This window comes from Pocillopora verrucosa, chromosome 6 (genome assembly GCF_036669915.1).
Source record: "Pocillopora verrucosa isolate sample1 chromosome 6, ASM3666991v2, whole genome shotgun sequence".
Taxonomy (NCBI): Eukaryota; Metazoa; Cnidaria; class Anthozoa; order Scleractinia; family Pocilloporidae; genus Pocillopora; species Pocillopora verrucosa.
The window spans coordinates 16,452,562-16,469,159 of record NC_089317.1 but is presented as its reverse complement, the minus strand read 5'-3'; the positions used below and the strand labels follow the sequence as shown (position 1 = coordinate 16,469,159).

The following is a 16,598-nucleotide window of genomic DNA, read 5'->3' as shown; positions in this document are numbered from 1 at the left end:
TAATTGAATTATTCCCGTCTAGTATTACGAAATGCTGAAACAGTGTTAGAGGAGTTTGTCTCGTTTGTTGTGAGAGCTTTGTTTTTTGTCATGGCTTCGGCAACGTTTCACTCATGTAGTTTTTCTGGTTTATTACACGACGCCACACCCTGTGGTTTAAGCAGCGATTATCCAGGCCAAGTTGAAGTTCTCGCTTTAAGAAATTGTACAAGGGACATGTCGAGGCACTGCGAGCTGTATGGATTGAAAGCAGATACAGCACTTGACACTGAATGGAAACTGCTGTTAGCAAGAGCAGGTAAATCTTATGTACTGTCTTACAGTCTTACATAACGGCTAATAGTGGTGTACATTTCCATCATCTCTTTATCACAGACCTCACGATGGTCATGTTATTCTAAGAAAATCTTCGGGTGCTTTCCATTCAGCCCAAAATTCCGCAAGTTTTGGTTAGAAATCAAATGGAATGGACCATTTCGGTTCGGTTCTACCAGAATATTTGGGAACGCCTTTGAGGCTGGTCCACTTTGACCGGTCAGGTTATTTCGGTCGGTCGAACCGAAATGTCCCCTTCCATTTGACAAAATTATTGTCCCCAGTACTTGCGCACCGCTCTTTTGTATCCGGCTTGCAGTATAATAAGCAAACGAGTTCATCTCTTTAAAAATCGCAGGCTTTCCGCGATGTTAATACTTTGCAAACCTAATATTAACGCTTACGATAGCAAAAAAGATCTTTATTCACCATCCCCGCTCCACCACCCACGCACACACATCTGTCACTGATACACAGACTTTAAAGACCTTTTTAATGAAAACGCGACCTCGAGATCTCCTAGCACACGAGCCTCTCAACTCGCTCGTGATGTATGCAATGGAAAATTTTCCCTTTACCTTTGTTTAGGGGTATTTGCAGTGGAAGAGTCTCACTTGTCATTGACAATATGCCCTCGCCACAGAGCGGAATTTGGTATGCGCTGGAGATCCTCAAAAGTGAAGTGTAGCATTCCACTAGAAATAGCTGCTCACAAAACAGCCTCGGTCAAAGGCGATCGGCATTTGGGCAGCGTTCTATCTGCATTTATTTTAAACACTGACGGAATACTTATTCAAGTTGGATCGCGTAAGTTTATCGTAACACATTTGTAGCTAAAGTACACGCTTTAATTTTAAACGCACGAGGGCGTAAAGCAACATATGCGCAAGCGTTACAATACCCTTTATTCTCCTGTTCCCCTCCCCCCAAAGAAGAAAATGGCTTTGAAGAATAGTAAAGTAATCGGCGATGGCCTTTTAACAAGGTTAACATTTATTTTTGCCACAGCTCTTTGCAGAATGTGCAAACAACATTTCGCGGAGACAAACCAACAACAGAAAGTGACACCCGCACCAATGATTGAAGTTACTCCATGCGTAGAACTAGAGACTTCAGAAGCAAGTATAAGTAAGTAAACGGTAACCTTGGATACAGACTGTTATTCCAACATAACAAATGTCGAAATTCCGAAAGGGCTGAAAAAAATGTGAATAACTGTAAACTTTGAAAATGACTCTGAAAATGATTTTAAGACGAATAGGTCACTGTTCGTTTCTTTAAATTCCTTTCGGTCTGGCCGGAGCGGGAGTATTGATAATGATAGCGGTATGCATGTAAATTCATATTTTCTTTTTTTTAAATGACGTATAACTTAAGTTTCGAACTATACTAAAAAAACTAATGCCTAGTGACAAAATACACAGAAAAATTGAAGTAACATTGATGTCTAAACGTCTTTTTTGTGTTACAGAACAGCTCAAACTCATCTCCAGGACAAAGTGATGCCGGTCAATCTGTTGAAGAGTTCGCAGAAAGCCTTGGACGTCTTAATTACAATCGCTGATGACACCTTTCTGTCGCCAGACACAATAAGCACAGCTTCCACTCAGAGTGACGAGCCCACACCTGTGATCTTACATGAGCCGCACGTTAAGCTGAGTGAGTTCCTGGCAGCATGCAAACTTGAACCGCTTGGAAAGCCATGGCCTTGGAGTGATTCCTCTGAGCGAACAAGAAGTCAGACAAGGAGAGCCACAGAAATAGTAGCAACTGTACTAAAGAGCGTCACCCCTGATAATGCTGGTGAACTCTGGCGACGTCTAGCCTCTTCTACGGCTATGAACAAGGCCCTAGGTGTAAGCGAGTTGTCACATTCAGAGCATTTGTATTTAGAGGCCCTAGCAGAAGCGTACCAGAATGCAACCAGCTGGGATACCCGTAGACAAGTGCTTTTGATTATGGCAGGGGTTGGAACTTTCAACAATATTTCCCGTTATATCCCGGGGTTGACGAGATACCGATACTCCATGGCTAATCTTCATCGATCACAGTTTGGCCGAAGCGCTCAAGTTCCACAACAGCCTACCACACGAATACGAGAAGACTTGAGGCAGCTTGACCACTTTCTTGGTTTCATCACGAGCCCGCATCTTGTTCAGGACTTTCCATTTGGGCAAAAACATCTCAAGCTTTCGTCTGGTGAGGTTATTCAAGTACCTAACGTAATCCGTATGATGATACCCGAGCGAGTGGTACAACAGTACACTCAGTACTGTTTGGAGATCAACTTCAGACCATTCAGCGAAACTACTATGAGACGGGTACTCTTTGAGTGCATGTGCCTCTATAAGAAATTCACGGCAGGGCTTAGATTATTTTGGAGCTGAAGGTGCTCGCGCATTTGATGATCTCGTGGCCCTCGCACGCCAAATAGGGGAATTAGGTTCCGGCAAGGAGTGGGAGACTACAGTTGTGCAAGCTCTTATGACAAGCAAGCAGTATTTGAAGGGGGACTATAAGGTAATGTGAATTCTGACTCCAGCAAGAAAGCTTGAATAAAACTAAAAGTAAGTACTTATTTTATCTCGTCAACAAAATCATTCCGTAAAAAAAAAAAAAAAAATTTGTACTCTTTTTCTTCTCTAAATGGTGCACGTGTAGCTAGCTTACATAAATTCTCGAGATTAACAATGCGCGCACGAGGATAGTCGAGGATAGTCTTTTCTAAGGTTAAGGTTAAAAGTTATTCGCCCCCTTACGTTAATAATATATGTTAGATTAAAAAATCATTTGATTAACTATTATATTGAAGTATAAGCACAGACAAACAGTAATCTCAGTTTTGTTTTATCAACAGGTTCATGTCACTAGCCCTTCTAACGTAGCAGACCATTGTGTGTTGTCTGCTCTTAGCGACAGTAGTGATGCAGATTACCAGCAACAATGCAGTCACCAACACACTAATCTTTGTGACCGTTGTCAAAGTCTTTAGGAAACTCTGGCAAAGATTGAACGGGTCCTTGGCGAGACGACCTTTCCGACTCAGGACGCGAAAGACGAAGCGCTATTTATATTCTAGACAGCCCAGCTGGCCATAATGTCCTTGAAATGCCACATCCTTTGATCAGCTAACCATGACCAAGCGAGAATAGATGCACTGGAGAAACTTGACGACAACACTGTCTTGATAATTAACGACTGGGCCATGAAGTTCCTGCCACAAAAATACAGAGAGTCCCAAACCGACTGGTTTGGTAAGTGAGGTATCTCCTGGCACGTTTCTGTCGTCTACCGTCGTGTACTCCAGTGGCAGGGCTTCCTGCACATAGTCCAGTCGTGCAATCAAGGCAGTGCTGCAGTGGTTAAAATCATGCAGGATTTCCTGAATACCATCAAGCTGGAGCACAGTGAGATTAACAAGGCGTTCTTTCGTTAAGATAACGCAGGATGTTATCATTCGTCGTCCACCGTACTCTCATGCCCAGTGATATCCTCCTCCAACGGCATCGAAATCAAGCGCATTGACTTTTCTGACCCACAGGGTGGAAAAGGTGCCGCAGACAGGCTCGCTACAACCTACGAGAATCACGTCAGGACTTTCATAAACGAAGGAAATGACGTGACCAATGCCGAACAACTGAAGAGTGCTCTCCTTTCGCATGGAGGGGTAGAAGGAGTTCGAGTTGCTGTCATGCAAAGTGTTGAAGAGGAAGCAGTAGTAGATGACAACAGAAAGATTATTGGTATCAACAAATTAAACAATTTCGAGTTTAAAGACAAAATTCTCGTAGCTTGGCGCTCTTATGGTATGGGAAAGGCAAAAGAGATCGCATTGGAAACAACATCAGAAGGTTAGTCTAATGAAAATTCACAATTTCATCCTTTTTTATAATTATTTCATCGCGCAAATATATATTTTTTTATAGTTTGAGTAAAAAGGTGTTTGTTATAGCCTTCAGACGCATGAAAGGCATCCATTTCCCATCCTGGTACGCAGGAGGAGCGGATGTCTGCCACCTCGTGGGGTTTTGCTTTGTAAAATACTTAAGCCCCTTAGCCCCTTTATAAATTTATAGCCCTTAACTTGTTCTACAAAATTTTTAAAACGGACATTGCAGAATATGGCGGTTCTGAAGAACATGTCGTCATAAGATGTAAAAAGCAAACGTTTCATTTGTTCGCGCAGTAAAGTGGACCAAAGGAGCACTCTTCACAGGCTGTGCAGAGTGAAGTATTGAAGTAGGTGAACAGTGCTGTTTATGTAAATCTTGTTTCTTTATGTGTTATCTACTTCAGAGCATGGCATTGATTGGCTTTCATCTGAGTTTTCTTCTGGAGACTTTAAACCCCTCAGCCCAAAACCGACTCAGTCAAGGAAGAAGCAAGAGACGGAAGTGGAGCAGGTTCATGATCCCACTGACAATACAAACGAATCGTCATCCGTGTTTACCTGCCCTCAGGATGGGTGTGTTAAGGTCTTTCAAAGGCTGTCATCTCTCGAAAAACACCTATCTTTAGAGAAACGCACCAAGTCTCTAGAAACGGTCTTTGTTAGACCTTGCCAAACTAGAATACAAGTCCAGGTTGGAGGAGGGCACGACCTGTCAAGTTATTTCGTTTGCGTATTTTAGGCAAGAGAGGCTACATCCGGCGAATGTAGGTAAAAGAAGGATGGGCGCTAAAGCCGAGCAAAAAATCATATCGCTTTAACCAAAACCAGAGGGATTATCTAAATGCGAAGTTTACAATTGGTCAAACCAGCGGCAGAAAACCAGACGGTGATATCGTAACGTGAAATGAGATGTGCACAAGGACCTGATGGTGTTCGTTTGTTCAAAGTATCCGAGTTTCTTACCCCGCAGCAATGTACTTCATATTTCTCAAGTCTTGCAGCGAAGGTCCGACGGTAAACATCCGACGATGCTGAAATCCAAGCTGTAGTAGAAGAGGAAAACTTTACCATGGCAAAAGAAACAATCCTATCCTGTTCGCCGCAAAGCGCTCTACGTTGACCTGCTGAAAAAAGCCGTCATTAATTGCACTTGCCAGCTCCGTGGGCAAAATATGTAGAAACAGAAAGTACTACCCTGCTCACAGACGTTTTTCTGTTTTGGGAATTTGGTGCGCGCACAAGATAAGCGATTTCTTGTGAGAGAGGGCGGAACGCACTTTTTTTTTTATACGTGCACTCGACGATATCTAAAAATGAAGAGAGTCTGTGAACAGGCTAGTTAAGTACACAAATTGTAGAGTTTTGCCTAAACGGTGTTCTCACTTCTCCTCAGAGGCTTGCTTCCAGGAGTGAATCATTCACCATTTGTTCTCGCCGGAATAACTAAGTCAAGAAAAAATCTATTTTGTTCATTGTTTTGCTTCCTTTACTTATTTTTGAAGTTTGTTTATGTTTAAAAGAGCGTTCCTTTTCGGAAAGTGAGATCATTTCTTGTTTGTCAGGGTGAGTCCTTGTTACAAATCAGTCAGTTACCTTTCAGCTCGTGACTATTTACACGTTATAAATGTCTCTTCCCGCTCTAACGAATCAATGACACCTTATCTTATAAATGTGAAGAGGTATTTTAGCCTGCATAACAGCCGCTTTATGAGCCAAGCGAGGTGAACGCAGCATTTTCTCGAAGCACGAAACGAGTGCGAAGCGCGAGACGAGGGATGGAGAAAAATAAACCTTTATTTTTCTCCTCCCCTCGTCGCTTCTCGCGCTTCGCGCAAAATGCCACTTTCGCCTCGCTTGGTTCATAAAGCGCCTGTTATGCAGGCTGGAGGTATTTCTGCAAGTTCTTTGAGTTAACCAAAGATAACTTTGTTTATCTTCGCTAAAAAACACTTCTAGAGGTCTCTAGAGAAAGCGTTACGCGCGAGAATGTGGAATTTTATAACACTCCACATTGCGTATTCAGCCCTGCGGAGTGGTTCTCTTTCTCGCGCTCGCGGCGTGAATTGGTCATAGTTAACTCAAAGATTATTATTAGCCTCAATAGGCTTTTCAACAATTTTGAAGAGGTCTGGAAGGCTTTAAGGATGCGATAAGCACACGCAAGTTTGAAGTTGTGTTGTGGACAAGCTCTTAATGAAACTGAGAATTTCTAGTTACCTGGCTAGGGTTTCCTGGTTTCGGAGGAAAAATCATAAAAAAAAATCCAAAACAAAACTAAAGCAAGCTATATAGTTGACTTTTATGCTTTTTTTTTGCTGTAGGGGATTGTTGCAAGGTGGGAAATTCGGGAATAACGAACTTATTAAGGAAACATTTGTGTTTGAAATATTTTAGGAAATATTATACCACTCTGAATCAAAAACTGTGATAAATGTCTTTCACAGCCAGTCAGCATATGCATGTGTCCAGACCAATACAAATATATAAATCAAATAAAGCAAGAAGGTCTGTTCAGTGAAAAGTTTACATATTTTTTTACCAAAACAAAGGCCGAAAACAGAAGCTATGGAGTATTTCGTGACAGTTTGCTAACGTGACCTTGGCATGTAACCGATTTCCGGGTCATAAGACCTTGTGATGGCTTGAAATCGTAACTAAACGAATTCAGAATCGAAGTCAACGGTTTCGAATGCATTTTAATTCTGCTTTTTTCCCCCTGAAGAAACTATTTTAAAATTGTGGTAACGGAGTTTCGTCAAGCGATGACAGTTTCAGTTCGAAGTTGCGATCTCAATGATTTCACTGGTAGCAAAGTGGCTAAACAAACGTTTTTCAGTCGTCATATAAAAAGTTATTTACGGCTCTTACCAACACGGCTGAAAGCTAGAAATAACATTTTCACTGTAACAACATATTACAAGCAACAGTAAGTAGTCCTTTTACACTAAACTTTGCGTTTAGTATGAATTCATTCAGCGGGCCGTCTAATTTGCATAAATTTGATTAACTTAAATTCTCAAATTGCTTACTCCAGTGTTAGAGCTGCATTTAATTTCCAGAGCTAAACCTTTTTAAACTTGTCGATTATAAATGTTAAAAACTTCTTTCTTCAAATTTTTCTTTTAGGATTTTAAAGATTAAGAACGAAATAATACTCGGCTGAAGTTTCGATGTTAGGGATTGTTTCTTATGCGTTCACCGTTTTCTCGAAGTTGCGGTCGGATTCTGTTGTTTTTAAGCGCGAAAAGACAGCAATAAATCGATTTTTCAAACTTTTTGTTATTTCTCCCTTACAATGAATCGCTTGAACCCAAAACTATTTTTTCTTGAATTAGGTCACTAAAAGGGATGTTTTGGCAAAAGAAAAAAAATTCCATTTTTTTACGAGTGTCTTGCGATTTTCGATTTTCTCGGAAAATGGCTCTTAAAAAGAATACGAACATGAGAGGTTATTGTGATGGCCGACCAGATAGAGGGAAAAATGGGAGCATTTGGGCTCGTGGTATTTAGCAACAGCCTTTTAGACTTACAACAAAGTGATGCGGCAAAGTTGCCACTTTACGAGGGAGCGTTTTTAACCATAGGTGAAGCAGGGGAGCAGTGCGAGGTAAGATAAAAATCTAGGTGAGACTCTCCCGCTACCGTTCGACTATCGAGTGACTTGGAAAGAAATGAATTAACGTGACGAGGCATTGTTATTTTAACTGACCTTGTTAGCATAAGACGTTATGTTTCTTTTCGCCTTCTGTTGTTTTAATTTTCCGAAAAGTTTCATCATAACCAGGAAATGTTATACGATAAGTTAAATGAACTTAGTATGAACATTTACTTCATTTTTATTATTAAAAATCGTGTTACGTTCCAGTTAGGCTGAGAACGGCACGGAAAAATCGTGGACAACTTTTAGTTGTTTGCATTTACTTATTACGACTCATATTTTTCTCTTCACAGAATGCTGATGATATAATTAGTGCTGTCTCCCGTATTAATTTCTGTAAGCTCACATCATTCAACTTTGTTTCATTTACAATGGTTGAAGGTGTGAAAAATCTAAAAGAAAAAATGTCAAAAGCGGGCGCTACACTGGCACAGTATGACTACTTTTACGTTCGAAATAAACCTCAAACTGCAGTGCAAGGTAAAATACTTCTAGAATTAAACAGCTGTCCTCAGAAGAAAGTTTTAAAAAACCTCATAGTCAACAGAATTGAATTATTTGATTTACTAGTGGAGTTAACAAAAATATAAATCAAGATGCTATAATCTGAACTTGTTTTAAACTTTCTCCTTGAGAGCGTATTACTTGCACAATTTATAGTAAGGTTTGGTGAATTAAAACGTTCCAGCACTGTCGAAAAAAATTAGTAAGTGTGTAATGCGCATATATCTTATTGTTGATACTCATTTTGATTTTTTTAGGTCCGTATTTACAGGAAGCCTCGGAAACCTTTGTTGTTGGACACTGGTCTGTCTCAAGGCAAATGACCTCGAGACATTTGTCCGCCAGTAGAGAAAATTTGATTTTCCGTAATAAAGAAAGTTCATTCCCGACACAAGGATACACATGGCTTGTAGAAAACCTCTCCAGAGAAGGGGACGTAGTTATTGATGCTGGAACCCCCAATGGCTATGCAATGATGGCTGCGTTGAGGAAAGGGCGAAGCGCAGTTAGGATAGACAGTACCACTTTGCCTTCCGAACAGGCAGCAGTAGAGACTAAAATTTGTAGTCTTGTATCTTCCTAGTTTATATGTCAATGACAATCCACTAGTTAAAGTAAACAATTCAATTGACAAAGGTTGTGTCAGCAAAAATTTTTTGGAGAAAAGGAATGTTGATTTTATTTCATCCAATACGCCTCACGCATTTCAATAATGGTGGTGTATTTTGTAGCCAATATGTTGAGTTGACAAGAAACGTCATCTTTGTTAATGTAAGTCTGATTTGTAAGTTGAATTACCTACTCATTAAAGCTATAGGTCCCGTTGAGAGCCCTTAGATTCCAACCGTGAGGTTCATTTCACTTGTTTTATTTAAAAGCATGCAAAAAGCGTCAGGATGAAGAGTATTGTTGATTTAATCTCGTATATAGAAAAACAAAAAAATGGAGTTGAAAATGACGGTATAGATTAGGACCCTTAAAATTTTCTCTATGAAACTACTGCAGAATTCCTACAACGCTAAACGTAACATCGTGCAGAATTTCTGCACCACTTGACGGTACATCGTGCAGAATTTCTGCATCACTTGACGGTACATCGTGCAGAATTTCTGCATCACTTGACGTTACAACGTGCATTGTTCATATATTAAACGTTCAGAGAATTTTGGTGCCTTGACGTTTCACTGTCCGTTGAATCAAACAAAGTTTTGCTCTTTTGAAACGACTCTTTTCCATTCTCCGTGAAAATCGAAGTATTTCTGGAGCTATCATTTATGAGACAATTCCGTGCTTTCTGCCTAGAAAGTGCCACTTTAAGGTCGCCCTTCCTCTAGGTCTCTAAAAAAAAGGTGTTATTCGACGTATTTTTTCGGAACTGACTCTAAATTTACTCCTGAATAAGACACTTCCGTTTTGAGATGCCAAAGTGCAAACAAACCTTTCAGCGATTTGACTTTGAGTGGCGCCATCGTAAAAACATCGTAGTAACCTGGCTTTAAACTCATAACCATTATGTGAGCTCCACAAAAGGCTGCTGCTTTGATTTATCAGAGGTAAATCTGATCCCTGATTTTGCTCAAAAATCCAAGTTCACTCTTAGGTTTTTATTTAATAGAATTGTTATGAACAGTTGTGAACTAAGAGTGTACATTAATTTTTTTCAGTGTCAGCTTGTGTTGCAACACTTGACGTTAAATCGTGCAGAATTTCTGCAGCACTTGACGTTACATCGTGCAGAATTTCTGCAGCACTTGACGGTACATCGTGCAGAATTTCTGCAGCATTTGACGTTACATCTTGCAGAATTTCTGCAACACGACGTTAAATCGTGTAGAATTTCTGCATCACTTGACGTTACACCGTGCATTGTTCATATATTAAACGTTCAAAGAATTTTGAGCACTTTCACCGTGTTTAACAAACCGTGCAGTGGAAAATAGAATATTTGTATGGGTAAAATGCTTTGACAATTAACTGTTCGTTAAATTAAACAAAGTTTTGCCCTTTTGAAACGACTCTTTTCCTTTCTCCATGAAAATCAAAGTATTTCTGGTACTATCATTTATGAGACAATTCCGTGCTTTCTGCCTAGATAGTGCCACTTTTAGGTTGCCCTTCCTAAGGTCTATAAAAAAAGGTGTTATTCGACGTATTTTAACGGAATTGACTCTAAATTTACTCCTAAATAAGACATTTTTGGCGGAAAACGCTATTATGGAAAACACAAAATAGTTTGGAAAGCGTTGAAGTCCTTCAATTTACAGAAATAAGACTTTAGTCGGAGATTTTAGGCAGAATCTTGAGTGTTACGTTATTGCTTATGGTTTAATAGTCGCACACAGTTATTTACAAAGGAAGTATTTCCTGATTCAAATTTTAATTTCTTCTATCTATGATTTAGCACTGGTGCTATGATTGGGGTATTTAACGTACCTCATTGGACTGCTTAGGCCTCTAAATTAGAATTTCAGTTTTTCAGACAGAAACCATTGCTCTCTGTTTGAACCCAGAGATTTGATAACCTCGTTTTGTCGATTCGTGTTTTTATTAATTTAGGGAGCCTCTCTGTGGGCCATCCAAGAGGGAAAACTCGGTCCTTAACAAACAGAAATAGAGGTCAGTAGTTGGTATATATCTTCACTAATGAAAATCGTACATTGACCTATGTGACCAATTACGTTTTGAGATGCCAAAGGGCAAACAAACTTTTCAGAGATTTGAATTTGAGTGGCGCCATCGTAAAAAAATCGTAGTAACCTGGCTTTAAATTCATAACCATCATGTGAGCTCCACAAAAGGCGGCTGCTTTGATTTATCAGGGGTAAATCTGATCACTGATTTTGCTCAACAATCCAAGTTAACTATTAGGTTGTTATTTTATCGAATTGTTATGTACAGTTGTGAACCAAGAGTGTACATTAATTTTTTGAGTGTCAGCTTGTGTTGCAAAGAACGTAATGAAAGCCAAAGAATGTTTAGCTTGCTGCCTTGCTTTTTTAACTTGTGATTACTGAAAACTCCCTGTGTAGTTTTCTTGCTCGTCGACTTTGCTATGATATTTTGTGGCTTTTTAATCCACAAGGCTACTATATATATCACTGGTATATTTTTATACATGATTATATATATATTTTTAGTGTATTTAATGACGTAATTTAGCCAACGGGCAAGGATGTGACTTTTACCAACTATCTCTCCATGTATCTGTTTTTATTTACCTTTCTTTTGGTAAATTGCCATTTCTTTTCATATTGTCATATCAGACCTTTTATTCTCTTTCTGAAAAATGAATGTTTCTCAAACAAAATCTGGACGTTGTAACTATGATAATCACTCTGTCACTGTATTTTCTTTAATAATATAACGAAGTAAGGTTTACTTTTATAGCATTGACCACTCAAACCTTTTATTTTGTTTTAGCTTTCCATTTACATTTCCATCAACTGAACTTTTCCTTTTTTTAAGGTAATTATGTTTATAGGATTTTCTTAAGGAGAATGTTTAAGTACTTTGCAACATTAAACAGGGCCGCCATTCAAGTTTTCACTAACAAACCACTTTTGGAGTTACTGAACATCGAAGAGATTTCGTTGCAGCGCTATAAATAACTGCTGTCGTTTTTGTGTCTACTGGTTGCGTGGCAACCGTAGACACTATCCCAAAGTGTTTGATTTGCGGCCGTTGTGGAATGGATTTATACGCAACTTAGTGGTAGTAAGTAGTAGTTGACGTTTCGTGAACGTTTCAAAGACTTAAATAATTGTTCTTTTAGAAAAACAAATCTCCTTCGGGAGATAAAAAGCAGTGGGCAAAATACCCTCTTTTGGAAACAAAAAATCCCTGCACTGGGACAAAAAACCTCCTTCAGGAGACAAGCAATCCCAGCAATGGGCAAAATACCTTCTTTTAGAGACAACAACCCCAGCAGTTGGGAAGACAAATAATCCCAGCAATGGGACAAAAAAACTTCCTTCGGGAGAAAAATAATCCCAGCAATGGGACAAAAAGGCTCTTTCAGGAGACAAAAAGTCTAGGAAATGTGACAAACAAACAACCTTCGAGAGACAAATAATCCTAGCAATGGGACAAAAAACCTCCATCGGAACAAATAATCCCAGCAATAAGCCAGAAAACCTTTTTCGGGAGAAGTAATACTTGCTATGGGACAAAAATCCTCCTTCAGGAGACAAATAATCCCAGAAATGGGACAGAAAGCCTCTTTCGGGAAGCAAATAATCCCAGCAATGGGACAAAAAACGTCCTTCAGGAGACAAATAATCCCAGAAATGGGACAGAAAGCCTCTTTCGGGAGACAAAGAGTCCAGGAGACAAACAGTCCGGGAAATAGGACAAAAAAAACTCCTTCGGGAGACAAATAATCCCAGCAATGGGACAAAAGACCTCCTTTGGGGGACAAATAATCTCAGTAATGGGACAAGAGACCAGTGGCTGATGCAATGAATTTAAGGATTTGCATCATAGAATCTAATGAAAATTATGATAAACCATCCAATGTCTCAACTTTATCACCTCTGTCAAACGCACAGTGAAACGTTTCATAACAATGCTTAATAATCAAGTGAAAATGAGTGAAAAAGGATGCGTAATGCCTATGTGAAAGAATTTAGAAAGAAGCAAAAGACACAAAAGGATACAACAAGCAACAGCAAACAGGAAAAAAGAAAAAAGCCCATTATATGAGGCAATCTAGAGCAGCTAAAGCAGCAGAGGAGAAAGAAAAGCATAGAATATACAAGAAGAATCACAGAGCATCCAAAGCATCTGAATAAGAAAAGGCTAAAAATAATGCCTACATGAAAAGTTATACAGCAAAGCGCAAAAATAATATTCAATCTTGGATTTCATGAAGTAGCATTTCAAGGTCCACTGTTCATCTGTACCTGTTGTGATCAGTCATAGTATTATCATAGTGTAGTTTGTATTGATAAACTAATACAGTGTAACCCAGATATTGACAAGTATCTTGGTTATATGACAAGTGTTGATGACATTGAATGGGTTGGTAAAACATGCCATAATAACTTGGTTAAAAACAGAAATCCAGCATGTGCTGTTATTAATGGTTTGGTATTCCAATAAAAATCAACATTCTTTTTATCTCAATGAATTAGAATGTAGATTGCTAGCACTAAGAATTGCATTAAAAAAATTAATGCAAGCCCCTGGAGTAAAGCAACTCAAAATCTATGGTAATATTGTAAATGTTCTAGCAGATGTTATTAATACAGTCAGTGTGTTACCACGGTTACCTGGTGAGACTGGTACAATAAAAGTGAATTTAAAAAGGAAGTCATGGTACAAGACTTCTGCAACGTCATTTAATGTAAGACCTCATAAGGTTGTTGAGGCGGCATTATGGCTCATTAGTAGTATAAGTCTTTATAAAGATGAAGGTATTGTATTGAACCAAGATTGGATTATTAATTATAATGAAGAAATTTTACAACTTGAAAATGAGAGTGACAATACATGTGATCAACAATCAGTAACAGCTGATATAAATAGCAACAATATTAATGAAGCTTCACAAGAAATAGATGGTGAAGATGAATGGAGTGAAGATGACGTAGAAATTCGGCAGGTTTTACCGATGCTCTACTAACATCAACCGACTTTTGAGAAGCCACTGAACGTCAAAATATTCTCAATCTTGCATCAGCTTAGGGTGATAGGCCATTGAGTGTATTCAGATACAAATATTCTGAAGAATAAGCATATTCTGGAATGCTTCTTGGCCAGAGATGACCAGAAAATAAGGAGCATATGGTTGAACTCCACTACAGTGAAATCTGTAAATCTGAACTTAGAGGGTCAAATAGAAGAGCAGCCATGTGTGTTGAGAACATATTCTGCAAAACAAAAACGTTAAAAATGAAATTCCTTTTAGGCCAGTCACAAACTGCACTCAGAAAATGTAATGGAAATAGCAGGATCTGAAATGCAGGAAACTTAAAACAACAAAGAACATTTGATAGCTTAATCTTTTATGATGAAGGATTTAAATTTTTGAGAGCTTTAAGAGGTTCACCTCCATATTTTGGGAAAGCTAAAAGATACCTTTTTGCAATGAAGACAGTAAGGTCCAGCTTCCTCATTTTGTAATTTCTCATCAGCAGAAATACAATGGATACACCTTCTTAGAATACTTGGTCAAATTGTTGATCAGCAAAAATATACTGATAACGAACTAGAGAGTTTAAACTGGGAAGAAAAATGTAGATTAATTCAAAGTGATCCTGTAACTTGTGCCAGACATTTTGACCATAAAATTAGTCAATTCTTCGTAGTTTCTCTTAGGTGATACTGCACCTTTAGGGAAGATTTCTGGTTTGTTTTAGGTAGTTGAATACCAGCCAAGAGGTTCACGTCATATTCAAATGTTGGTATGGCTTGAGAATAAATCACAGTTTTCTATCCACATGAATTGAGGATAAACAATTACAATCCTGCTTGTCTTAGTGCATGGAGAGCAAATATTCACATTCAGTTTGTCTTAGATATTTATGCATGTACTGCGGGAAATCCAAAACATCGCCCATACCCGAGGTCTTCAAAGAACGAAAACACAAACTGGAGAGATTACATCGATACAATTCGAGAGGAACTTCCTTTAATTTACAGAAATAGGACTTTATTCGAAGATTTTAGGCAGAATCTTGAGGGTTACGTAATTGCTTAGGGATTATTAGTCGCACACATTTATTTATTTACAAAGGAAGTATACGTATTTCCTAATCCATATTTTTATTTTCTTTTAACTGTGATTTAGCACTGGCACTACGATTGGGGAATTTAACAAGCCTCATTGGACTGCTCATACCTCTAAATTAGAATTTCAGTTTTTCGAACAAAAATCATCGCTCTCTGTTTAAACCCAGAGATTTGATAACCTCGTTTTCTCGATTCGTATTTTTAGAATTAGGTAGTTAAATACCAGCCAAGAGGTTCACCTCATATTCAAATGTTGATATGGCTTGAGAATACATCACAGTTTTCTATCGACAGTGATGCGAATGTGACATCATATATGGATAATATAATTAGTTGTCAAAAACCAACAGACAACCATGAACCACTTAAACTAGTCAATAGACAAGTACACAGATATTCTCATAGTTGTCGGAAGAATACCAAAAGTGATGGTTGATTCACTTATCCGCAGCCTCCCCTGAAACATACAAATTTTGTATCCTCTAAATACTGATATTCCTCTAAGTAAAATAAAATGACACCAAGATGCAAGTAAAATAAATCCAAAAGCATCTAAATGATATGAAAGAAGGCGGAGGTATATTCTTTGATCAGTAACTGTTTGAGCTCAGTCTCGCAAAAGAAAACTACTCGCTAGCTATAAGCTCATCATTTAATGCAGTTACTGCGTTGTTGAAAAGAAATCCACATGAATTGAGGATAAACAATTACAATCCTGCTTTTCTTAGTGCATGGAGAGCAAATATTCACATTCAGTTTGTCTTAGATATTTATGCATGTACTGCGGGAAATCCAAAACATCGCCCATACCCGAGGTCTTCAAAGAACGAAAACACAAACTGGAGAGATTACATCGATACAATTCGAGAGGAACTTCCTTTAATTTACAGAAATAGGACTTTATTCGAATATTTTAGGCAGAATCTTGAGGGTTACGTAATTGCTTAGGGATTATTAGTCGCACACATTTATTTACAAAGGAAGTATACGTATTTCCTAATCCATATTTTTATTTTCTTTTAACTGTGATTTAGCACTGGCACTACGATTGGGAAATTAACGAGCCTCATTGGACTGCTCATGCCTCTAAATTAGAATTTCAATTTTTCGAACAGAAACCATCGCTCTCTGTTTGAACCCAGAGATTTGATAACCTCGTTTTCTCGATTCGTATTTTTATTAATTTAGGGAACCTCGTTGTGGGCCATCCGCGAGGAAAACCTCGGTCCTGAACGAACAGAAATAGAGTTCAGTAGTTGGTATATATCTTCACCAATGAAAATCGTACATTGAACAATTGTAACTAATTGCGTTTTGAGATGCCAAAGGGCAAACAAACTTTTCGGAGATTTGACTTTGAATGGCGCCATCGTAAAAAACATCGTAGTAACCTGGCGTTAAATTCATTATCATTACGTTAGTTACCATTACGCGAGCTCCACAAAAGGCTGTTGCTTTGATTTATCAAGGGTCAATCTGAACCAAGAGTGTGCATTT

The 16,598-nt window shown here is 38.6% G+C and overlaps 1 pseudogene; it reads left to right on the top strand.

Annotated features, from left to right (window-relative positions):
• Positions 1 to 13,449: 13,449 nt before the first annotated feature.
• On the top strand, positions 13,450 to 14,691 carry LOC136281913 (uncharacterized; annotated as a pseudogene).
• The last annotated feature ends 1,907 nt before the right edge of the window (positions 14,692 to 16,598 follow it).